The sequence below is a fragment of the Dendrobates tinctorius genome, unplaced genomic scaffold (genome assembly GCF_039654945.1).
Source record: "Dendrobates tinctorius isolate UK_male_01 unplaced genomic scaffold, ASM3965494v1 ptg000008l, whole genome shotgun sequence".
In the NCBI taxonomy this organism is placed as follows: domain Eukaryota; kingdom Metazoa; phylum Chordata; class Amphibia; order Anura; family Dendrobatidae; genus Dendrobates; species Dendrobates tinctorius.
Window position 1 is genome coordinate 44124559 of NW_027361676.1, and position 20358 is coordinate 44144916.

The following is a 20358-nucleotide window of genomic DNA, read 5'->3' on the forward strand; positions in this document are numbered from 1 at the left end:
ACACGTTTTAATTTTGTGGTCTCTTTTCTTCTGGGCATTAAGAATGTTAAGGCAGACGCCCTTTCTAGGAGTTTCTTTGCTGATTCTCTTAATGTGACCGAGCCTACTACTATCCTAGGTGAGGGGGTAGTTCTTTCTGCCATTGTCATGTCGGACGCTGTTCACACCACAGCATCCGGCAGGCAGAGGTAGTTCTACCTCCAGCCACTATAGCCTCAGTGGCGCCGGTTTGATCTTCAGGCTCTCGGGGGTTAATCCTGCTGGAGACCAGGTTGGAAGGTTAGTCACGCCCACGGTCTTTAAATAGTCATACTGGCATATAGGCGTCGCCGATTATAGCTTGTGTTTCATACCAAGTGGTTCCGGTCTGGAGTGGAGGTGTTCAAGAGAGAGAGATTCATATCTGGTGTCGTATGATCCGTCGTTATCCTTTCTCCTTCCCATATTTGTGTTTAGTTGTGCCCTGTTCACATTACTGTTTATTCCTGTGTGTGTGCGGCGCAGTGCAGTTTAAGTTCTCCCTGTCTGTCATTATTTGTGTGGGAGCTTTGGTGGTGTGACTCCTCACTGGGTGGAGGGTGGAGGGTTAAGTGCAGGGCTGAGCAGGAGATAAGGAAAGGTCGTAGGCTCAGGCATTTGCACCTTCAGCAAAAACCCTGGGTTGAGGGTCAGACAGGGTTTCCCCTAGTAAAAGGGACACCACAGGGGCCCCGGGTATTTCAGCCTTAGTTGAACTAAGCCCCCGTGACTAGTGTTGAGCATTCCGATACCGCAAGTATCGGGTATCGGCCGATACTTGCTGTATCGGAATTCCGATACCGACTTCCGATATTTTTTCAATATCGGAATTCGGCATCGGAATCGGAAGTTCAAAGTTGATTGACAGACTGACGTCATCATGATGCGCGGTGTGTGCGCATCATGATGCGCCATCATTTCGGGCCTTCCGGGGGTCTCTGCCGGCCTGCCGGGGGGCTGTGCCGGCCTGCCGGGGGGCTGTGTGGACTGCCCGGGGTCTGTACCGGCCTGCCGGGGGGCTGTGCCGGCCTGCCGGTGGTCTGTGCACCCTGTGGGGGTCTGTACCGGCCTGCCGGGGGGCTGTGCCGGCCTGCCGGTGGTCTGTGCACCCTGTGGGGGTCTGTACCGGCCTGCCGGGGGGCTGTGCCGGCCTGCCGGTGGTCTGTGCACCCTGTGGGGGTCTGTACCGGCCTGCCGGGGGGCTGTGCCGGCCTGCCAGGGGGGCTGTGCTGATGTCCGGGGGTCTGTGCAAGCATCGTCCGATGGGACTACAAGTCCCATCGGGCGATGCCTGCTACCATGACAGTGATTGACACATTAGCCAATGATGGGACAGTAGTAGTCCCATCATCCGGCTAATGTGTTAAATGTTAAAAAAAAAAAAAAAAAAAATACTACATACATACTACATGCATGCTACATACATACTACATGCTACATACATACTACATATATACTACATACATACTACATACATGCTGCATACATACTACATGCATGCTACATACATACTACATGCTACATACATACTACATGCATGCTACATACATACTACATGCTACATACATACTACATATATACTACATACATACTACATACATGCTACATACATACTGCATGCTACATACATACTACATACATACTACATACATACTACATGCATGCTACATACATACTACATGCATGCTACATACATACTACATGCATGCTACATGCATGCTACATACATACTACATGCTACATACATACCACATACATACTACATACATACTACATACTACATATATACTACATGCATGCTACATACATACTACATGCTACATACATACCACATACATACATACTACATGCTACATACATACTACATATATACTACATGCATGCTACATACATACTACATGCTACATACATACCACATACATACTACATACATGCTACATATATACTACATGCATGCTACATACATACTACATATATACTACATGCATGCTACATACATACTACATGCTACATGCATGCTACATACATACTACATACATACTACATGCTACATACATACCACATATATACTACATACATACAATACATTCATACAATACATACATAGACATACAGTACATATAACATAGAGTAACATACTTACCAATACTTGTCACATTGTTCCCCGAAGCCATTGTCTTTTCCGGAATAAATATTAACATAACAAACCACAAAAATACTCACCCACGATCCGAAGCAGTCCACGAGTGTGTCCCACGACGATCTTGGGTAGAGAACTGCAGCATCAGATGATGCTGCCGTTCTCTACGGGCTGCAGGAATCCAATGACGGAAGGTAGGTATCCTTCCGCACTGTATTCCTCCGCCACTTAAAAAAAAAAAGTCCCTAGTCTCACTTTATGCCATTGCTGCGTGGGAATTTCCCACACAGCAATGGCATAAAGTGAGACTAGGGACTTTTTTTTTTTTAAGTGGCGGAGGAATACAGTGCGGAAGGATACCTACCTTCCGTCATTGGATTCCTGCAGCCCGTAGAGAACGGCAGCAACAGCTGATGCTGCAGTTGTCTACCCAAGATCATCGTGGGACACACTCGTGGACTGCTTCGGATCGTGGGTGAGTATTTTTGTGGTTTGTTATGTTAATATTTATTCCGGAAAAGACAATGGCTTCGGGGAACAATGTGACAAGTATTGGTAAGTATGTTACTCTATGTTATATGTACTGTATGTCTATGTATGTATTGTATGAATGTATTGTATGTATGTAGTATATATGTGGTATGTATGTAGCATGCAGTATGTATGTAGCATGCATGTAGTATATATGTAGTATGTATGTGGTATGTATGTAGCATGTAGTATGTATGTAGCATGCATGTAGTATGTATGTAGCATGCATGTAGTATATATGTAGTATGTATGTAGCATGTAGTATGTAGCATGCATGTAGTATATATGTAGTATGTATGTAGCATGTAGTATGTATGTAGCATGCATGTAGTATGTATGTAGCATGCATGTAGTATGTATATGGTATGTATGTAGCATGTAGTATGTATGTAGCATGCATGTAGTATATATGTGGTATGTATGTGGTATGTATGTAGCATGCATGTAGTATGTATGTAGTATGTATGTAGTATATATGTAGTATGTATGTAGCATGTAGTATGTATGTAGTATGTATGTAGCATGCATGTAGCATGCAGTATGTATGTAGCATGCATGTAGTATATATGTAGTATGTATGTAGCATGTAGTATGTAGCATGCATGTAGTATATATGTAGTATGTAGCATGTAGTATGTATGTAGCATGCATGTAGTATATATGTGTTATGTATGTAGCATGTAGCATGCATGTAGCATGCATGTAGTATGTATGTAGTATATATGTGGTATGTATGTAGCATGCAGTATGTATGTAGCATGCATGTAGTATATATGTAGTATGTATGTTGCATGTAGTATTTATGTAGTATGAATGTAGCATGTATGTAGTATGTAGTATGAATGTAGCATGTATGTAGTATGCATGTTCTATGTATGTAGTATTTTTATTTTTTTTTTATTTTTTTTTTACATTTAACACATTAGCCGGATGATGGGACTACTACTGTCCCATCATTGGCTAATGTGTCAATCACTGTCATGGTAGCAGGCATCGCCCGATGGGACTTGTAGTCCCATCGGACGATGCCTGCACAGACCCCCGGAGCCTGCACAGACCACCGGCAGGCCGGCACAGCCCCCCGGCAGGCCGGCACAGCCCCCCGGCAGGCCGGCACAGCCCCCCGGAGCCTGCACAGCCCCCCGGCAGGCCGGCACAGCCCCCCGGCAGGCCGGCACAGCCCCCCGGAGCCTGCACAGACCACCGGCAGGCCGGCACAGACCACCGGAGCCTGCACAGACCCCCTGGCAGGCCGGCACAGCCCCCCGAAAGGCCCGTACAGACCCCAGAGAGGCTGTACAAGGGCAGGAAAGGGTTTTTCTTATTCCGATACCGGAAGTCCCATAGACTTGAATGGGACTTCCGGTATCGGAATCGGCGATACCGATACTTTTTTAAAAGATCGGCCGATACCATCCGATACGATACTTTGAAGTATCGGACGGTATCGCTCAACTCTACCCGTGACATTATAATCGGCCCACATTTTTTCAGGAGTCCATGGATCCATTAGATTCCATAACCCGCCAGTTGGCGGCGCTGTCCATACAGGTCTCCGAGTTGAAAGGGGCAGTTCAGCAGCAGGGCCTGGTAGTAGCAAAGGTGCAAACGGCATCTGCAGGTATCGGTGCAGAGCCGAAGTTTCCGCTGCCAGAACGATTTTCAGGCGATCGCAGCAAATTTGTCGTATTTCGGGAGGCCTGCAAATTATACTTCCGCATGCGGCCAATATCCTCAGGCAATGAGGCCCAGCGAGTAGGGCTGGTGTTGTCATTACTGAGTGGTGACCCCCAAGCATGGGCATTTTCCTTACCAGCTGACTCTGCTACATTTCATTCGGTCGATAATGTTTTTTCTGCCCTCGGGCTCATTTACGATGACCCTGACCGACTGGCTCTAGCGGAATCTAAAATCCGCGCCCTCCGCCAGGGGGAGCGCTTGGCAGAAGACTATTGTTCGGAATTTCGCCGCTGGGCTGTAGACACACAGTGGAATGACCCAGCACTGCGGAGCCAGTTTATTCATGGGGTATCAGGGAGGGTGAAACAAGCCCTCCTGATGTATGAGACTCCGGCATCATTGGAGTCTGCCATGAGTTTGGTGATACGTATTGATCGCCGTTTTCGTCAGGGGGCACAGGAGACGCTACCTCTGGGGGAAAACAGAGGTGCAGGTGTGGTTGAAGTAGATGAGTCCCCTGAACCTATGCAGATTGCTGGCGTGGCACAGGTTCAGCCTCACGCTCCGGGATTCCGGAAGCCCGGAGCATGTTTCTACTGTGGTAAAGGAGGTCATTATGTTAACGTTTGCCCGGTACTACCTAAGAGGGTCACACCGGCGGAAAACTGTTAAGCTCAGAGGGTATGGAGGAGACCCAACTGAGCGTATGCATATCCTCCATGATGGTATCTCAATGTATGCTCCCTGCCAAGGTTATTATCGCCGGCAGAGAGCTACCTATATCAGTGTTTGTGGATAGCGGTTCCGCCACCAATCTCATAGATGAGGAGTTTGCACACACCGCCGGGTTTAAGATCGAAAAACTTCCTCACCCCATACAGGTGGTGACCATTAATGCTGTTCCCCTCCCTCAAGGGGAGATTACTGAGTTTGTGGCAGAGGTGAAACTCCACATTGGGGTCCTACATTCTGAGTCGGTTACATGTAGGGTCCTCCGTAATCTCCCAGCTCAAATGGTCCTGGGTTTTCCATGGCTGTCCAGGCACAACCCGGTAATTGATTGGAAAACTCAGGACATAGTACAATGGAGTGGTTTCTGCCAAGACAATTGCTTGGCCATATGTGTGTCCGCCGTGATGCCCAGCCTGCCGGAGGCTTTGCAGGATTTCGCGGATGTTTTCTCTGAGAAGGGTTGCTCAGAACTGCCTCCACATAGAGCCTATGACTGTGCTATTAGGTTAAAACCCGGGGCCAAATTACCTAAGGCCAGGATGTTTAATATTTCTGGTCCTGAGAGACAAGCTCTGAAAGACTACATCGCGGAGAGTCTGAGCAAAGGTCACATCCGGCCTTCGTCCTCGCCTGTAGCCGCGGGGTTTTTCTTCATTAAGAAGAAAGATGGGGGGCTACGCCCGTGTCTGGATTTCCGAGAGTTAAACCAGATTACGATCCGTGATCCCTACCCAATGCCGTTGATCCCGGATTTGTTCAACCAGGTAGCGGGGGCGAAATGGTTTTCCAAGCTGGACCTCAGGGGGGCGTATAACCTCATAAGGGTCCGTCAGGGGGATGAGTGGAAGATGGCGTTTAACACTCCTGAGGGTCATTTTGAGAGTCTGGTTATGCCGTTTGGGTTGACCACCGCGCCTGCCGTTTTCCAACATTTTATTAATGATGTATTTGCTCATGTCCTGGGGAGATTTGTGATTGTATACCTGGATGATATCCTCATTTATTCTAGCGATCGGGACACTCATTTGGAGCATGTTAGGCAGGTGTTACAGTTGCTCCGGGAGAACCAGCTCTATGCTAAGCTGGAAAAATGTTTATTTTTTGTCCAGAAGTTGCCCTTTTTGGGATATATTGTGTCCGCAGCCGGTTTTAAAATGGACACCGCTAAGGTGCAAGCGGTGTTGCAATGGGAGAGGCCGGAGAGTCTGAAAGCACTCCAGCGGTTCCTTGGGTTTGCAAATTATTATAGGAAATTTATAAAACACTTTTCGACTGTCGCCAAACCGCTCACGGACATGACAAAAAAGGGTGCCGATCTGGCGAACTGGCCTGAGGTGGCTATACGTGCATTTGAGCATCTGAAGAATAGTTTTGCTTCAGCCCCCATTCTGGTGCAACCAGACGTGTCTAAACCTTTTGTGGTAGAGGTTGATGCGTCGGAGGTGGGAGTGGGGGCAGTACTGTCTCAAGGCTCGTCCTTGAGCGAGATGCATCCATGCGCCTACTTCTCCAAGAAGCTGTCGCCGGCCGAACGGAATTATGATATCGGCAACAGGGAGTTGTTGGCCATCAAACTGGCTTTTGAGGAATGGCGACACTTCTTGGAGGGGGCGGCTCACCAGGTCACAGTTATCACCGACCATAAGAATCTGCTCTATCTGGAGTCGGCCAAGCGTCTGTCTCCTAGGCAGGCTCGCTGGGCATTGTTTTTTACTCGTTTCAATTTTCTTGTGACGTACCGTCCCGGGGCTAAAAACACCAAGGTGGATGCTTTGTCTAGGTGTTTTCCGGGGGGAGAACCGCGGGAAGAGCCGGTACCCATCCTCCAGAAAGGGGTAGTGGTCTCGGCTCTCACGACTGAGGTAGAGGCGGAGATTGCCGAGGCCCAAGAGGAGGTACCACCAGGACTTCCCGCCAACAAATCATTTGTACCCCTGCATCTTCGGCCTAAGGTGTTGAAGGAACACCACGATTCGGTACTGGCTGGTCACCCAGGGGTGAAGGGCACCTTAGAGCTGGTATCGCGTCGTTTCTGGTGGCCCAAAATCCGGCAGGATGTGGTCTCGTACGTGGCAGCTTGCATCACGTGCGCTAGGGCTAAGTCACCCCGAACCCGTCCTGCTGGCACGCTACAGCCTCTGGGGGTACCCAATAGGCCATGGACAGAAATCTCCATGGATTTTATCACTGACTTGCCAGCCTCGGCAGGGAACACGGTCATCCTGGTGGTGGTTGACCGTTTTTCAAAGATGGCGCATTTTGTGGCGTTGTCCTCTTTGCCCAATGCTAAGACGTTGGCTCAGGTATTTGTGAAGGAGGTGGTCAGACTCCACGGAGTACCGTCTGACATAGTATCTGATAGGGGTACGCAATTTGTGGCGAGGTTTTGGAAAGCTTTTTGCTCAAGGTTGGGGATCAAGTTGTCACATTCATCGGCGTTTCATCCACAGTCTAATGGACAAACTGAGCGCATGAACCAAAATCTAGAACAGTATTTACGATGCTTTGTGTCAGACAACCAGGAGGAGTGGTCTACTTTCCTTCCTCTGGCCGAATTCGCATTAAATAATCACCGCCAAGAGTCATCAGGAGAGTCTCCATTCTTTTGTGTGTACGGTCAACATCCTCAGTTTTGTACCTTACGTCAGGGTGACTCCGGGGGTGTCCCGGAGGAGGATCAGCTAGGAGCCCAATTGTCATCAGTCTGGAGGCGGGTGAAACAGCGTTTGTTGAGCATGAGTGCCAGGTACAAACGGGTGGCTGACAGTAGACGCGTGCCAGGTCCGGACCTGTGTGTGGGTGAATGGGTGTGGTTAGCTACGAAGAACATAAAACTCAAAATCCCATCTTTAAAACTGGGTCCAAGGTTTATTGGGCCTTTTAGGATTTCTGCCATCATTAACCCAGTGGCTTATCGGTTGGAACTTCCTGCAGTGTACAGAATACATAATGTTTTTCACAGGGCTTTATTGAAAAAGGTGGTAGGCTTGGTGGACACGACGCCGATGCCACCTCCAGTCATGGTGGATGGCGAGTTAGAGTTCGAGGTCGCCAAGGTAGTGGACTCTCGAGTAGTACGCCGTACTCTTCAGTATTTGGTGCACTGGCGGGGGTATGGTCCAGAGGAGAGGTCTTGGGTTCCAGCCTCAGACATACATGCGGATCGGCTGGTCAGTTCTTTTCACCGTCGTCATCCGGACAAGCCGGGTCCTATGAGTCTTGAGGGCCCTGGGGTCCCTCGTAGAAGACGGGGTACTGTCATGTCGGACGCTGTTCACACCACAGCATCCGGCAGGCAGAGGTAGTTCCACCTCCAGCCACTATAGCCTCAGTGGCGCCGGTTTGATCTTCAGGCTCTCGGGGGTTAATCCTGCTGGAGACCAGGTTGGAAGGTTAGTCACGCCCACGGTCTTTAAATAGTCATACTGGCATATGGGCGTCGCCGATTATAGCTTGTGTTTCATACCAAGTGGTTCCGGTCTGGAGTGGAGGTGTTCAAGAGAGAGAGATTCATATCTGGTGTCGTATGATCCGTCGTTATCCTTTCTCCTTCCCATATTTGTGTTTAGTTGTGCCCTGTTCACATTACTGTTTATTCCTGTGTGTGTGCGGCGCAGTGCAGTTTAAGTTCTCCCTGTCTGTCATTATTTGTGTGGGAGCTTTGGTGGTGTGACTCCTCACTGGGTGGAGGGTGGAGGGTTAAGTGCAGGGCTGAGCAGGAGATAAGGAAAGGTCGGAGGCTCAGGCATTTGCACCTTCAGCAAAAACCCTGGGTTGAGGGTCAGACAGGGTTTCCCCTAGTAAAAGGGACACCACAGGGGCCCCGGGTATTTCAGCCTTAGTTGAACTAAGCCCCCGTGACAGCCATTTCGCCCAATTTGAGACGCGCCCTGGAGGAATTTCAGGAGGCTAGGCCTGAGCGTTGCCCTATGGGAAGATTGTATGTTCCTGACCAGTGGAGAAAGAGAGTGATGTCTGAAGTCCATTGCTCCGCATTGGCTGGTCATCCAGATATTTTTGGTTCCAGAGATTTGGTGAGTCGGTCGTTTTGGTGGCCTGCCTTGTCTCGTGATGTCAGGAATTTTGTACAGTCATGTGGAACTTGTTCTCGGTCTTTACCCTGTTCTCGTTCTAGTGGGTTGCTGATCCCCTGCCGGTGCCCAAGAGGCCATGGACCCATATCTCAATGGATTTTATTTCTGATCTTCCTTTCTCTCAGAGAAAGACTGTTATCTGGGTGATTTTTGAAGATGGTCCATCTTGTACCACTCCCAAAGTTGCCATCTTCTGCTGAGTTGGTACCCTTGTTTTTACAACAGGTGGTTCAGTTACACGGGATTCCTGAGAACATTGTGTCCGATAGAGGGGTCCAGTTTGTTTCCAGATTCTGGAAAGCCTTTTGTTCCTATCTGGGAATTCAGTTATCCTTTTCCTCCGCATTTCATCCCCAGACCAATGGGCAGACTGAAAGAACAAACCAGACCCTGGAGTCTTATTTAAGATGTTTTATAACTGCTGATCAAGATGATTGGGTCTCATTTTTGCCCTTGGCTGAATTTGCGCTGAACAATAGAGCTAGTTCTGCCACTTTGATGTCACCCTTTTTCTGTAATTTTGGGGTTCATCCTCGATTCTCTTCAGGGCAAGTGGAATCTTCGTCCTGCCCAGGTGTGGACACTGTGGTTGTGAGAATGCAGCAGAAATGGGGCCAAGTGGTGGATATGTTGTCACTCTCTCAGGAAATGGCCCAGCGTTTTTCCAACCGGCATAGGACCATTGGTCCCCGGTTTAAAGTGGGTGATATGGTTTGCTTGGTTGTCGCCTAAGAATATTCCTTTGAAGGTTGCATCTCCAAAATTTAAGTCAAGATTTATTGGACCTTATAAGATTTTGGAGATTCTTAATCCTGTTTCTTTTCGATTGGCCCTTCCAGTTACGTTCAAAATCCATAACGTATTTCACAAGTCACTGTTGAAGAGGTTTGTTGAGCCAGTAGTTCCTGTGGCGGCACCTCTTGACCCTGTATTGGTTAAAGGTAGAGTTGAGCGACTTTTGTTTTTTTATGGTCGAGTTTCGTTTCGTGAAACCCGACTTTTCCAAAAGTCGGGTCGAGCAAGATCGGCCGATTATAGGGAAAAGTCGGGGTCGTCCCGAAACACGAAACCCAATGTAAGTCAATGGGGAATAAAAGTCGGCAGTGAGAGGAGGACAGGAAACACACCTACAGTGCTCATTTGAATGCCAAATGCATCAATTCTTCTTACTTAAGCTGGTCAACCTTAATTAACTTCATAATACAAGTTACGCACTGAAAAATGGGGGTTATTTGGCTAAAGTTGTGGGGGGGGGTAGGGCTGGCTCCAGGTTTTCATGTGCCCTGGGCGAAAGAGCGCCCCTTTAACACATAATACCACAACTCATCATGCTCCGATACGGCAGAGAAATAGCGGTATAGTACAATGAAAAATACTTCACTTTTTACATCTCATGACGAGGCCCATCTATTTCTCCATACAGAATCATTGGTCCCATATAATGTTTGAAACAGTATATGATGAGCTCCACATAATGCTACAGTATATGTTGGTCCCCATGGATGAAGCTCCACTGTCTTATGGGCCCAAATAATGCTCCAAACATAATGGGCCCCATTTCTAATGCTCTAGTGTATAATGGGCCCTGTAAATGCTGCTCCAGTGTCTGTTGTCCACCTTTGGAATGTTCCAGTGTATGGTGGGCCCCATCTATCATTCTCCAGAGTATAGTGCTCCCCAAAAATTGCTGTCCCAACATTGAAAACAATCAAATAAGTCTCCTCGCTAGGGAATCCCTGTACTAGTCTGGACTCCTCGTCGTCCCCATCTTCCATCTCACTGCACAGTATTTCAACCTTGCAAGTGCTGTGATCCTGAGCAAGCAGGGGGGCCCACTCGTTGGCGACGGCACTGGCACAGGGCCCCTGATAGTACGGTGCTGTGTCTAATGGCGGGTGGGCCGAACCTGCACTTTCATCTGCAGCTTCCTCTTTGTCACCGTGTAAGATGGAACTGTATATGGGAAGGGTAACCTGAGTTTCATCAGGGTCAGATTCAGGCCGGGTAGCGTGCGAGGGGAATGTAGTGGTCTGGGTCAATGTACCAGCAGATTCATCGAGCAGTGGCTGGGCATCAGTGCACTTGTGTCGCCCCCAGGAGTACGGTCACCACAGTGGCATTACCTTCCTCCTAGGGAGTGTGATGTCATGCTTGGGAGCAACGAAGGATCTCTCTAGCAGGTTAACTGATTGGGCGGCGTTATTCCCACGAGTCATGACCCTCCAAACAGCGTTCATGAAGGCAAAGTGTTTGTTTTACGTTGGCAGTATGGTTGCAAAGCTGAACCTTAAAGGAATGTCCAGAAGGGCACCACCAGGAGTGGAGCCTACGGCGTAATTTGACTCAACACGGGCAACCTCAACCATGCCAGCTACAGAACAGATGCACACATTGCAAAATTAATTCCGTTAACGAACGAGACTCCGTCATGCCCCGCGGTCCGAGTCCGGCTTACTAGAGGGACACGTGAGGCTCTGGCACATGAGATTGGCCAATAACTGGTGTGTCATGCCCTTACATGTCCGTGGCTGCATGTGCGCTACACTGAAAAGGCCAGCGTTTGTCGCTTACAGGTGCAGATAACCCGCTGAACAACGTTAGTGATGGGGATCACTGATTACAATTATTACTCGCGAACGATGATTTCCCAGTAAGTGCAGGTCAACCGCAGTTCCGGAATTAGGCCTAACCGTCATTCCTGAAAAAAATGAAAAACTTACGTGTGCAAACCACAGGTGCTGTAGTTGCTTAACAGCTCGCCAGCCGTTCTCACGCCCAGTATGGGTTACACGTGATTGCACAAAGGTGAGAAAGGGTACCGTATCCCCGGATAACATGTATGGATAGCGTACACATTCAAAATATATGTCTATACATCAGGAGGCAGGCTCAGACGGTGTAAGGCCCAGTATGGCTTGCAAGTGATTGCACAAAGGTGAGAAAGGGTACCGTATCCCCGGATAACATGTATGGATAGCGTACACATTCAAAAGATATGTCTATACATCAGGAGGCAGGCTCAGACGGTGTTAGGCCCAGTATGGCTTGCAAGTGACTGCACAAAGGTGAGAAAGGGTACCGTATCCCTGGATAAAATGTATGGATAGCGTACACATTCAAAAGATATGTCTATACATCAGGAGGCAGGCTCAGACGGTGTCAGGCACAGTATGGATTTGACGGCCCAGACTACACAGCGGAGGAGCAGGGAGAGGTAAAGATTGCAAATGCTGGGGCCCTGCCCAAGCAAGGGGGGCCCACTCGTGGGCGTCGGTACTGGCACTGGGCCCCTCATAGTACGGCGGTGTGTATGACGGCGGGTGTGCACCACCACCGTCAGAGACACTTGATTGCACTATGAGGGACCCTGTGCCAGTGCCCGCGCCCAAGAGTCGGCCTACCCACCTGTCCAGGGCAACGGCACTCGCACGGTGTCGTGCGCTAGATGATGACCCCGGCCATGGGGGGGAAGCAGCACAGTTATGGAGTTTTAGAAAGTGGCATATGTTGATGTTGGACATTCAGCTGATGCAAAAGGCGAAATAGGTCAAGTCCCAGGAAGAGGTGGACCAAAGCAAGCCATTTTTCTGTCACCCTATGTGTCATCAGGGGAAGGTGGGACAAAATCCTTGGAAACCCATGCATGGTTCATTTTAATGAAGGTTAGATCATCCACATTTTGGGTTGACAGACGGGTCCTTTTTTCTGTCAGGATTGATCCAGCTGCACTGAAGACTCTTTCCGATAGCACACTTGCAGCTGGGCAAGCGAGCTCCTGTAAGGCATATTGTGCCAATTCAGGCCAGGTGTCCAGTTTAGCAGCCCAATAGTCAAAGGGGAATGACCTGTGTGGGAGAACATCGATATGGGAGGAAAAGTAGTTTGTAACCATAGCTGACAACTGCTGTCTCCTGTCACTTTCCATCGATGCTGTATTACCAGTTGTGTGAGCGGTACTTGAAAAATCAGTCCACAACATTGTCATGAATCCCCTGTCTCCAACGCCACTTCTGCTGTGTGCACCATGAACACCTCTGCCAAGCTGCCCCGGCCCGTACGGCTCGTGTGAGAACCATCACCGCTGCTGTGTGCTGGGAATGCCTCAAGCAACCGATTTACCAGAGTTGCTTGTTTATTAGCCAATATTAGGTCAAGGTTCTCCTGTGGCATGATGTTTTGTAATTTGCCTTTATAGCGTGGATCCAGGATGCTGGCCAACCAGTAGTCGTCATCGTTCATCATTTTGGCAATGCGGGGGTCCCTTTTTAGGATCCGCAAGGCATAATCTGACATGTGGGCCAATGTTCCCGGTGTCAATGATGCACTGCGAGTGCTGGTTGGAGGAGCACTTTCTGGCAAATCCACATCCCTCCAGTCACGGACAAACCCTGTACCAGACCTTGCCACGCCAACATTTTCACTTGCCCCACGAGATGCATCCTCCTCCCCTAAGTAATCTTCCCCATCATCATCCTCCTCCTCCTCTTATTCCTCCAACTCGTCCAGGAGAGGTCCCTGAGCAGACAATGGCTGAATGTCATCAAGGATTCCCTCCACCTCTTCCTCCTCGTCAACATTGGCTGCAGACGCCTGCTCCTTAAGGTGCGTCAAAGTTTGCATGAGCAGACGCATAAGTGGGATGCTCATGCTTAGGATGGCGTCGTCTGCGCTTACCAGCTGTGTGCATTCCTCAAAACACTGAAGGACTTTACAGAGGTCTTTCAGCTTCGACCACTGCACACCTGTCAACGCCATGTCTGCTCTCAAAGTGCCTGGCCGTGTATCCTCCCACAAATGCATTATGGCCTGCCTCTGCTCGCACAGCCGCTCCACCATGTGCAGGGTGGAGTTTTCACCTTGTTGCAATGTCGATAATGAGGCGGTGGTTGGGAAGGTGGAGCAATCGCTGCAGCTTCTGCATACGAACGTAGTGTATAGGCGACCGGCGGATGTGCGCGCACAGTCTTCGCACCTTATGGAGCAGGGCTGTTAACTCCGGATAATTTTTGAGGAAGCACTGCACCACCAGGTTCAAGGTGTGAGCCAAGCAAGGTATGTGGCTGATTTTTGAAAGGGCTATGGCTGCCACAATATTACGGCCGTTATCACTAACTACCTTGCCTGCCTCAAGATGTACACTGCCCAGCCATGACTCAGTTTGTCGCTTCAAGTACTCGGCCAGCACCTCGGCGGTGTGTCTGTCACCCAAACACATCATCTGCAACACAGCCTGCTGACGCTTTCCACTAGCTGCTCGATAGGGGGCACCTCATGTGCAACAGTGGCAGCTGCAGATGGAGTGCTCGTACGACTGTGCTCTGTGGACGAGCTTTCGCTTCTGGAGGAGGAGGAGGAGGAGGAGGGTGGAACGCCTACAGCCAACTGTTTCCTATACCGTGGGCTAGGCAGCACTGTCCCACCACCGCTGTCCCCTGTGGACCCTGCATCCACCACATTAACTCAGTGCGCAGTGATGGACACGTAACGGCCCTGGCCATGCCGACTGGACCATGCATCAGTTGTGAGGTGCACCTTTCCACTCACTGACTGCTTGAGTGCATGGACAATGCGGTCTTTCACATGATGGTGGAGGGCTGGGATGGCTTTGCAAGAGAAGAAATGGCGACTGGGTAGGTCCTAGCGTGGTACTGCATAGGCCATGAGTTCGCGGAAAGCTGCGCTTTCCACCAACCGATAGGGCATCATCTCAAACGAGATTAGTTTGGCAATGTGGGCGTTCAAACCCTGTGTACTCGGATGAGAGACTGAGTACTTTCTTGACCTACTCATAGTGTCTGGGAGGGTGAGCTGGACTTGAGAGCTGCATATGGTGGAAGTAGCGGTGGACAGGGCGGACTGAGAGAGGGTTGATGATGGTGATGGAGTTGGTGTTCTTTCTGATGGCCTAGATTCAGTATTTCGTTGATATAACAGTGAGATTCCCTGACTGCTGTGGCCTTGCAACGACACCTCAACATTTGCTGCTGTGCTAACCGGTGGGCTTACAGTGGGGGAAACAATGTAGCGTTGCTGACTACCTTCTTTGTGATCAGTTGCACATGTGGCACTTGAGGTTTGGTGTTGTGTCCACGCTTGCAAGTGCATGCTGGTTAAATGTCTAAGCATGCATCTGGTATTCAAATTTTTCAGATTTTTCCCTCGGCTAAAGGTCTTTGCACACTTCTTACAGATAACCTTGGCCTGATCATGAGGATTTTGTTCAAAAAAGTGCCACACTGCACTCTTCCTACTTTGGCAGACATTTTGCGGCCTAGCACGCTGTGATGTTTTGACCCTCTGGACAAGCTGTCCAGCAACTCTTTTGATTTTTGGAACCTGTCTTTGGAGTGCTCCGGGCCTGCCAGATAACAGCTTTTGCGATGTCGATGTCTGCTGTGGATGCTCCTCATCTGAGCTATTGGAAGCAGCACCCTCTTCCCCCAATGGATGCCAATCTGGGTCAACAACTGGGTCATCCATCACCTCCTCTTCAATGTCATGTGCACCTTCCTCTGTGTCACCGTGTATGGTGGTATAGTGTGCGGGAAGGGGCACCTGAGTCTCATCAGGGTCAGAATCTGGCTCTGTACACTGCGAGGACAATGTAGTGCTCTGAGTGAATGTACCAGCAGAATCATCTATCAGCGGCTGTGCATCAGTGCACTCCATGTCAGATTCATCTTGGCCTGGGTAATTCACCATTTCACTTGATAATCCAGGCATGGTATGTGAAAACAGCTCCATGGAGTAATCATTAGTATGGCCTGCGTCATCCTTCAATCTTGGTTGTGGTGAAGGACACAAGGAAAGGTGTGGTTCATGAACATGAGCCTCCAATGACGACTCAGTGCTTTTACTTTTTACAACTTCAGAAGAGGAGGCGATAGAGCTGGAGGCTGAGTCAGCAATGTAAGACAAAACTTTTTCCTGATGCTCTGGCGTTAAAAGCGGTTTGCCAACTCCTAGAAAACTAAGCCTTCGAAGCCTTATGGAGCCAGATGATGACGCAGGCTCAACACCTCCTGCATTCGGTCCTATTTTGCTTTTGCCACTACCATCAGATCCACCACCAACACCATCATTACCAGCTGCCAACCCCCGCCCAATTCCACGGCCTCTTCCACCAGCCTTCCTCATTTTTGGTAGAAATGTAGACAAAATCCTACAAACTATATAGTAATGTAAAACAAGGTACAAGGTGTCTATAGGACAGGGGAGATTTAGATTTTCGTCAGACACTTGTGGACACTGGACACTTGGATTGTGTGAGGCCCACTGAATATCACAGCACTATGTCACAGGCTCGATGGCACAGGTGTGAAAAAAGTGACTACAGGATAAGGGAGATTTTGAATTTCTGCAGACACTTGTGGACACTGGACACTTGGATTGTGTGAGGCCCACTGAATATCACAGTGCTATGTCACAGGCTCGATGGCACAGGTGTGAAAAAAGTGACTACAGGATAAGGGAGATTTTGAATTTCTGCAGACACTTGTGGACACTGGACACTTGGATTGTGTGACGCCCACTAAATATCACAGTGCTATGTCACAGGCTCGATGGCACAGGTGTGAAAAAAGTGACTACAGGATAAGGGAGATTTTGAATTTCTGCAGACACTTGTGGACACTGGACACTTGGATTGTGTGAGGCCCACTGAATATCACAGTGCTATGTCACAGGCTCGATGGCACAGGTGTGAAAAAAGTGACTACAGGATAAGGGAGATTTTGAATTTCTGGGAGATTTTGAATTTCTGCAGACACTTGTGGACACTGGACACTTGGATTGTGTGAGGCCCACTGAATATCACAGCGCTATGTCACAGGCTCCATGGCACAGGTGTGAAAAAAGTGACTACAGGATAAGGGAGATTTTGAATTTCTGGGAGATTTTGAATTTCTGCAGACACTTGTGGACACTGGACACTTGGATTGTGTGAGGCCCACTGAATATCACAGTGCTATGTCACAGGCTCGATGGCACAGGTGTGAAAAAAGCGACTACAGGATAAGGGAGATTTTGAATTTCTGCAGACACTGGACACTTTTGGATTGTGTGAGGCCCAATGAATATTAGAGCGCTATGTCACAGGCTCGATGCAGCAGGTGTGAAAAAAGTGACTACAGGATAAGGGAGATTTTGAATTTCTGCAGACACTTGTGGACACTGGACACTTTTGGATTGTGTGAGGCCCACTGAATATCAGAGCGCTATGTCACAGGCTCGATGGCACAGGTGTGAAAAAAGTGAATTGTAGAATTGGGCAGAATAGGAATCTTCCTAGAGTGTAGGTCTGTAAGAACGGAACAAGTCCTCCACTTATCCTTCCATAGTGACACACAGATAGCTTCACTGTGGCTGTGATAACAGCCGTTACACGGTACTGTGTGAGGAGCGTACACCGCTGTATGGTGTGAATAAATGCACGCTCAGTACCTTAGCAGGACAAAAAAAAAATTGGGATTGCTTTTAAAAAAGCAGTTTGCAGAGCAGTGGGGAAAAAGCAATGCAGCTGTCAGGAAGCCTTAGAAGGCAGCCTAACAACCAATACCGCTGATCCACCACAATATAGCCTCCCCTTGCACTGCACACACAGTGACTGTTGTGTTTCACAGGCAAAATCGCTAGCAGCAGAAGCAGTTTTTTTGTCTTCTTCCCTGCCTAACGCTCTCCCTACAGAATCAGCAACCTCTCCCTATGCTAAGATCGGCAGAAGTAAGATGGCGGTCGGCGTGCACGCCCTTTTATAACCCCTGTGACGCCCACCAAAGCAAGCCAATCACTTGCATGCCCTTCTGAAAGATGGTGGCGACCCCTGCCTATGTCATCACGTTGCCCACAGTGTCCGTGGATCCTGATTGGCTGAAAAAGAGCACTAAACAAACTTTTGAAACGCGACTTTGGCGCGTAAGTCGCCGACCTCGTGGCCGACCTCATCCTAGGGTCGGGTTTCGTTTCATGAAACCCGACTTTGCCAAAAGTCGGCGACTTTTGAAATTGTTCGACCCGTTTCGCTCAACTCTAGTTAAAGGCAATGTGGAATATGAGGTTGAGAATATATTGGATTCTCGTTTGGTTAGACGGAGACTCCAGTATTTGGTCAAATGGAAGGGTTATGGCCAGGAGGATAATTCTTGGGTCTCTGCCTCTGATATTCATGCCAATAAATTGGTTCGTGTTTTTCACCGGGCCCATCCTGATCGGCCTGGTGGCATGGATGAGGGTTCGGTGACCCCTCCTCAAGGGGGGTACTGTTGTGAACTCATTTTCTGCTCCTCCTTCCGTTCTCCCTCTGGTGGTGACAGGAGGTAGTGAGGTTGGTTTAATTGGTAGTGATCTGCCACCTGATGAGGAGGATAACGATTGGATCTCTGGAGTATCAGACTGGATATAAGACAGCCAACGCCCTATCCTGGTGCTGGTGATTCAGTCTGCTTCTCAGGTCTTGGACTTCAGCTCTGTTCCAGTCTTCTCAAGTTAAGTTTGTTTTTGCTATTGTTCACACTTGCTCTTGTTGGTCAATTCAGTTTTTTGTGGTCAGCCAGCCCCTGCTGGGGTTGTGCTGAATTTCCACTCCTATTTATCTGTATTTGCCTTTTGGTCCCTTATTAGATTGGCCTCTTTTTGCTCTGTCTCAGAATATTTCAGAGTGCTGTTGTAGTGGGAGAAGTCTAGTGACTTCAGGGTTAATTTTGCTATCAAAAGTGTTGGACATTATTTTGGTAGGGTTTTTGGCAGATTGCAGACAGTGTCTTTCCTTTCCTGTTGTTTCTAGTTAGTCGGGCCCCATCGTTTGCTCAGGCTATTTTTCTGCCTTTGTTTGTGTTTTCATCTTGTTTCACCGTCAATACATGTGGGGGGCTGTCTTTCCTTTGGGGTCTGCTCTGGGGCAGTTAGTTTTCCTCTTTTCCTGCTTTAGGCTTATGTAGCTCTCCGGTAGTGACGAGGCGTCTAGGATCATAATAGGTACGCTCCACGACTGCTGCTAGTTATGTGGTAAGATCAGGTATCTGCAATCTGCATAGTTACCAACCACTCTGGTTTTCTGAGACTTGGCTTGTGTTGCTTTTTCCTCCTCGGTGACCCATTCATAACACGACTCCCTCTTTCCCTGCTGCTGATTTTTTTCCTGCCTCCTGAGGTCTTAATTTCTAGCTCAGTCCCTGCATGCTCAGCTAAGTGTTCTTTTGCTATTGTTCACATTTGATCTGGTTTTGTCTATTTCAGTTTTGTGTGGTCAGCCAGCTCCAGCTGGGGCTGTGCTGCATCTCCATCCATATGTTACTGCTTGTGCCAGTTTGTTTTTGTCCCTTTTTAGATTGGCCTCATTTTGCTCTGCTTTCAGAATATACCAGAGTGCTTATATAGTGGGCTAAGTCGTGCGACTTCAGTATTTTTCTATCAGATGTGTTGGACATTTTTTGCAGGGTTTTTTGCGTGATTGCAGACAGTGTCTTTCCTTTCCTGTCCTGTCTAGTTAGTGTGGGCCCCATCGTTTGCTTAGTCTATTTTCCTACCTGCGTTTCTGTTTTCATCTTGTCTCACTGACAATATATGTTTGGGGGCTATCTATTCCTTTGGGGTCTGCTCCGGGGCAGTTTAGATTTCCCTTTCTTACTTTAGGCTTATTTAGCTCTCTGGCTGTGTCGAGGCGTCTAGGATCATTGTAGGTACGCTCCACGGCTACTCCTAGTTGTGTGGATAGGATGGCTTAGGTTGGTTTTGCTCTCCTCCTTGGTGACCCAATCATAACAGTGCTGTCTATGCATTTGGTTTTGTCTCCCATTAAAGTCAATGGGGTTCGATATGTTCGGCGAACATGTTCCGTGAATATGAGAACGTTTGCCAATCCGAACCGAAAGAAACCTTGAAAATTTTGCTCACTTCTACTCTCCATTTCGAAACAGTGGGCTTAAAGTCACCGGACAATACAAAGGTGACATCAACCACACAAATATGAAGCCCACTTGCCACATTCACATGGCAAATGGGAAAAGCCAGACAAATCACTAGAATTGGTGCATCTAATATCCCTTTTCTGGGGTGTCTGCTGGCTTCTTTTTTTAGGCTAGAGGGGGGCCAATATCCATGGCCCCTTACCAGCCTGAGATTACCAGCCCCCAGCTGTCAGCTTCAGCTTGGCTGGTTGGGAAAATG